We start from the raw sequence: 6,751 nt of genomic DNA, 5'->3' as shown, positions 1-6,751 counted from the left end.
TTTGTCCTGTACAGCATTTGAAAGGTAACTGTAACTTATTATTTTTTTTCTTTGCAGCAATGATGAAAGCGGGCAGCACAAAGTCTCAAAACATGTTTTACAATATCTTATCTAAGGCATTTTGCCATGTAGGCATCTGCACAAATCACAACTACTATTCAGTATGCACATGTCAATGGTGGCACTACACTGTAGATGAGTGTTCCACATACCATGATTTATATTGACCATGGTAACAGCATGCTTCTATACAGATTGTCACAACACATTCAAAATACTTTGACCTGTCTGACTGCCACTACAGTATGTTTGTACAAAGAGGTTTACATGGCTGACAGCAGACATGTTTCATGTTAAATACAACAATCTAAGAACAGCATACAGACATTTGAGACAAATGCATCATAACGGACTGTTAAGAAAGCACTTACTGTTCCCATGGTGTCCAACAATGCAACATCAGCTGAGGAACTGTGGCACAAACTCTTCTGTCTTAGTTGACCTAGACAGAAGAAATCAACAAAAACTGTGAATGTCTCTTATACAAAGCTACACAGATAATCATGTACTGTTTTATAAGATCAAGACATTGTAATGCATGAAATGAAAATGGAACAATATCAGCATTGAGATAATTGTCACTGTTATGTGAATGACTTGATTTCCATTAAATTCCATGCATAATTGTACAACCACTGGATTCATGACTCAGCAAAAATGCATACAATGACATGGAGCCTGCTACAAATCCTGTTGGTTGCTGTTATAAAATAATCCACAATAACCTATTGATACAGCAATTGCTAAAATTCTTTTTCTGCTATTTCAATGACTATCTTTATATGCCTTTCTGGAAATCATGTGAATGTTGCAAAAACAAAGGCTAGAAGCTCAGTTTATCACTGTAACTAGAAATGTCGCTACGGCGACTGGTGTATGCCTCCGCCATAATGCATGGTTCTCCTAATAGGTCTATAGTACAATGTCTTGACAATGTGTGATGACAGTTTCACACAATTGGCAAAATATTAAAATGACAGGTTTGCCACAAATGTGCTGAGTGTTTACTTTCCTAGAACTAGGTTCAATTGGAATGATTAAAATGTCAGAGTGCAGGTATTTGGGGGAACTGATGATTTTTACTTGACATTTGACCCTTTTATAAGTTTATGCATTGAGTAATTTTCAAGGTATTGAGAAAAAGTATAATTTCAGTATCAAATAGTAAAATAGTATTATCTAAACCTGGCCTTTGACCTTTGACCTCACAGTTCCAAAGAGAATCACTGTTAGGCAAAACAGGCATAAATATGTAAGTTTCATGATAATACCTTCAGTTACTTTTGAGATATGGAGGAAGAAGTGCAATTTAGCACTTTCACTTGACCTTTTGACCTTTGACCTTTTGGCAAGAAACTTCCCACAGAATATATATTGGGTTATAAATGCATACATCAAGTTAAAAAAAAAATCCTTCAGGCATTGCATAAATATAAGGAAAGTAGTGATATTTTGAGGAGTTGACCTTGACCTTTGATCCCCTGACCTTTGACCCATGACCCCCAACTTCCCTAGATGATCATTGCCCATTGGTACATGCATATATACTAAGTTCCATGAAGATACCTTGAACCATTTGCGAGATATGGAGAAAAACATGAAATTTCTTTTTTTCACAAAATAACCTGTGACCTTTGACCCCGTGACCCTAAAATAAAAAAAAAAGTATCATCCCCCCAGGATATACCCTCATACCAAGTTTGATGCAAAACCACATAACGGTTCTTGAGATATCAACAAAAACAAAACGGACGGACGTACGGACCTACGGACGGACGTACGGACATATGGACGGACGGACGACCCGAAAACATAATGCCTCCGGCCACTTCCTTGGTGGAGGCATAAAAATTGTGATGACATAGGATCACGTTGTGTGAATGTGGACATTTATGGGATAGGCTAATTCACAGAATTCTCTACTTTATGCCCAGAAGTACATTCAAGTTGAGGGGATTTTGTCCAAACAGTGTGAATATTTGAAAAATGTGTGGTGTGATGTTTGACAAAATGCATCATTGACACAGACCACACCAAATAAACAAACATGTACAAGCTATTGTTCTAGATTCACATAAAATCAAGGTACATGTATGAAGATATTTTTGTAAGGAGATCACAAATATTTTCAATATGCAGTCCAGAGACATATTATCCTGCCATCTTGTAAAAAAAAAAGAACAAAATGGGTGCTAATGATAAACATCACAGGTCTATCTTGCAGATTAGTGGAGAAATGTATAAAGTTGCTGCAGCTGCAGCATTAATTGCCTCTTGGAAGTTTTGGGAACTGATTCATTTTGTCAGCGCTGCAGTACGCTGTAAACTTCTGAAAGAGAAATACATTACCATGTTTATGGAGAGGTATAACCGCAGATCAATTATGACACATGTATCTCCATTATCGAGCAAAATGTTGCTCACTACATGTAAAACAAATATGTGATAATCGATACATAGTAGCTGGCATATAATGGATCATATACTAGAGCATCATACCAAAAATTATCAGACAAGTTGTTTGTGAGTTAAGAGATGTTGGGTAAACGTCACAAATCTCAACAATCAAGATGAAGATCTGCTTCTGTTTGACCTTGTTAAGTATTATTGACCATGTTGATGTTCTACCTTCCACCTCAAAACAAGCATACAAGTCAAACCTACCATGCTTTGCATGGCATCTGAAGAGTCCATACAATTTCATACATGTGTAGCAACACCCTTGGAAATAGCTAAAAATAATCAAAAATTTCATATTCTACCTCAAACTTTACATTTCACTTACATGAAATTGATTGCTTAAGTCTATCAAAATTTGGTATTACAATCCATACATCACGCAATGTCCATGGGGCAAAATTTGCATCTCTGACTGCAAAACCTGTCCATCGCTGCACTAATTAATTTGAAGTGCTTCATAGTGTGTGCGGCGTGTGCGTCACTTTTGATAATCTGCAAATGCTAAAAGCAATCATTTCCATGTGCGCGCCGCTTGGGTACTCCTGAGCTGCACGCTGGCGTTTTTTTTTTTTTTTTTTTTATCACAAACTGCATGAAAGAGAAAGGGGTGAGAATTTTAATTTTCACATGAGGAGATTATCAAAGGATGAAATATTAGTTTTACTTGTTTCTAGGGCAGTGTTTAATATGTTTGACAATCTTTATAAAAAAATAGCACAAGGCTGTGCATGCGGATCTGAGGATGCAAACTGCACGCTGCTGGCGACTCATTGCTAACGTTAGTACTCTTGTCAGGTCGCTGGATGGAAAATACCAAACATGATGCTTTTCTCTGTAAATTAATGAGTTGTTTTCATCTCAAACTGCATGGAACTGGAAGAGAAAGGTGAAATTTTTGATTTTCACATGATGAGATCATCAAAGGATAAAACATCAGTTTTATCTGTTATGTTTCATAACCTTTTAAAAAAATGGCGATTTGATGGTAACTGGCGTTAGATTCCATGTCAGCAAAGCTTGCTGGCTGCTCAGTGCGTGGTGGTTCATGCATGGGATATCACAGGCGTCCTTGGCATTGGCACACGGGGAACCTGGTACCGCCATTACTACCAATAATATAGGGCCATAAAGTACATGATTGCCTGGATCTATACTCAGTATGCCATACTTAGAAGAACAAATTTAGATTGCCTAGCAAGATATACCGTATTCACAGAGAGTTCAAACACTGGGAGACTGCCGAGTGATGGCTGGCTGTCGGTAAATCGATCATTTCGTTTTGTGACAGTGACAGTGTAGCCATGGTCGAGACTACAATTTACGAATTCAGTCAACTGCTTGATTATGTAAATTAACGCTGAGAAGAAGCCCCCCCCCCCCCCCCATCAAGTATCACAATACCCACAAGTAAATAGACTAGAGATCTTGTTTTAGACAACTTTACATCGACATGTCATGCACAGGCTTGCGTTTGACTTCACAGTGACCGACCGAGTACCAAGTGAAGGACGATAACCCAGATTTCATTATGACATCAGACTCAGAGCCATTCGAAATCAGTCTAGTAGAAGTGACAATTACAGAATCTTACCACTTACAGATACAACATCATCTTTACTACTGCACTCAGTACCTTCATTCGAAATCCACCCGTTGAATGATCGCCAAAATATACGTCTTTCATTGTGTTTCTCAAGTTAGTAGATTGGAACAGGCGCAAATGATGTGTAGCCCCAATATATACGCAGTGTAGTGGTACGGACGGTAGATCGGGTAGGTAGTTAGTCTCGGTCAATTCTCAATACGCTATGCATTAGGGTCGTGCCGTGGAACGTAATTTTCATCGTTGTCGCAATTGCTATGTGCGATCGGCGAGCTAAAACTGACACTAGTACCCGTGGGTCGCACGCACGCACGCGCTCCGAAAGTCATCGCATGTTCCTGGTACGGTACATATCGCAGATGCACGAGACCTGTACTTGTCCTGTGCAACAGTACATGTACTAGTACTAGTATTTGACTAAGATAGTATAGCGCAGTGCACAGCAAAAGGCTAGAATGATAGGAAACAAAACAAAAATGGTTGTGTGTGTGATAGATACTTGTACAAAGAGATATGGAAAGCATGTTATTCCAATAATCACTAATAAATAGTTCTATCCATTACATTTCAACTTCCACTTTCCATATCACTCTTCGAATGAAAGCTCGAAACTGGAGACAAAATTAAGTATCTAATTATTTGGTCGACTAATTTTGAGTATATTATTTTTATTTCAAACCTGCAACTCAACCGTGGTCCCATGGTGTAATGGTTAGCACTCTGGACTTTGAATCCAGCGATCCGAGTTCAAGTCTCGGTGGGACCTCTTCTGTTTTGCCACATTTTAGTTTTTTGGGGTAGTTTTTTGTGTTTTTTTTTTGTCACGTTCTTCTGCTTTAGACTTTGTGTGTAAAATGTGAAGATAACAATCATGCGACTTTGTGCAGAAACAATTTCCAAATATTTGAATGAATACTGAGATATTCATATTTTGTTTTGCTTGTGCTTGGCATGTGAATAAAGTGCACATTCCCAATTTCTTCAACTTGTTACTGAGACGAATGTTAAGAGTAATATTATTCCCCCTGCACTCTGAAAGAGAGAAGTCGGATGTTCTTGTTTTATGCAAGAAAAGTGAAAATGTGTTGAATTTTCTTTATTCTTTCTTTATTATCGTTGTACAAATGTGACATCACAAGCTGTAGTAGTTTTCTGCATCCAGCTGTGACTGAGCAGAAACTTCAAGAATTCATAACTTTGAACGGATTGTCCGATGTTCCTCAAAGTCTGACTGATGTGTTCTAAAAATATTGCTGAATTCACTCAACCCATATGTCTATGATGGTGGACTTGTCCTTTCATAATATAAAGAGGGTATCGTGATACAGAAGATCGAATTCAGGGCCTATATAAAAAGATTAATTTTACTCGAGATATATTGCAAATCTCACAGGCTGTAACCATGTGTATGAGGTAAGTTAGGCTAACAGAACAAAAAGGAAAGGAGCACTCAAAATACAGATTATCTGCCCATGTGTTGTCCTGCTCTTCCATTTCACATACAGTACCCTTGTATGCTACTTTCCCTTCCAACCACCACATACATCAAGGTGAACTCCATTTCAGCTTCAGTTAACTTTTCTAGAAGTAAAAAAAAAACCAAACAGAAATAAGCAGAGAATGAATTTCAAAAATGTTCCCAAAAGTGTAATTTCACACACAATCACATAAATAAGATGGGGGTAATGAAGTCACCTTACTATCATGATCTGGCTTGCTTGTTCACAGAAATTAGGTAAGAATTTCTTCTTGCCTGTAATTCAGTTCATTCAGTCTCCCTCTCTGTAAAGTAAATTTCCACTTCTTTTTTTTTTTTTTTTATTCCAGGTGAAAATTATGACATAATGTAACTGTTACTTCACTGATCTAATAAACAATTCTACAACTTTCTTTTTGTGTGTATATGTAATAAACACTTCAGTACTGAGCTTGTTTGATTTTACACACTGTGTATATGATTGTGCGCTTATGTTTTTCTTTGTTTTTGATGTGTACGGTTATAACGAGGTACCGGTTATAACAAAGTAATATTGACGGTCCCACAGACCTCGTTATAGGAAAAGGGGTTTCACTGTTCTACGTCGAATTAAGAATAAAGAAAAAAGAAATGTGTGTATACTATGTGTGTTGTTGGTGTGATTGTGTGAGGGGTGAACAGGAGAGAGAATGGATAAAAGAGAAGCAATTGGGGGAGTGAAGTGAGTTAAAATTGAGTAATCATGTCAATCTCCTCTTTTCCTCAAGTTAATCACAAAAGTATCTGGAAAACTGCAGGAGCTTCAAGCAAGTCAAATCTTGGGGTCTATAAACTTGAAAGGTCACACATTCTTCCTTTTTGCAGAAATGAAAAGTAGAGAAGACATTGTGCTCAATACAGATAATTATCGTGGTTGGCACTACAAACAAATGAGCTGGAGGAAACAAGCATGAAACAGGGGCAGATCCAGAAATTCCGTAAAGGGGAGGCGCCTTTACAAAATTAAAGGGGGTGCACGTGCCCCCCCCCCCCCCCATTTTGTTTTGTTTTTATTTCTTTTGTTTTAACAAGAAATAAAGAGGAGGCGTGCGCCCAGTGCGCTCCCCTCTGGATCCACCACTGTGAAAGCATGTGAGCTCTACGATCTCAAA

General features: G+C 37.9%; 1 non-coding gene across 1 annotated transcript; it reads left to right on the top strand.

Moving 5' to 3' along the window:
- Positions 1-4,817: 4,817 nt before the first annotated feature.
- Trnaq-uug (transfer RNA glutamine (anticodon UUG)) lies at positions 4,818-4,889 on the top strand. Its single transcript has one exon. It is a non-coding gene; the product is annotated as a tRNA-Gln (tRNA).
- Positions 4,890-6,751: the final 1,862 nt, after the last annotated feature.

Source organism: Diadema setosum, chromosome 14, assembly GCF_964275005.1.
Source record: "Diadema setosum chromosome 14, eeDiaSeto1, whole genome shotgun sequence".
NCBI classification, from domain to species: Eukaryota; Metazoa; Echinodermata; class Echinoidea; order Diadematoida; family Diadematidae; genus Diadema; species Diadema setosum.
Note: the sequence above shows the minus strand (reverse complement) of the source record. Positions and strands in the feature narration are given on the sequence as shown.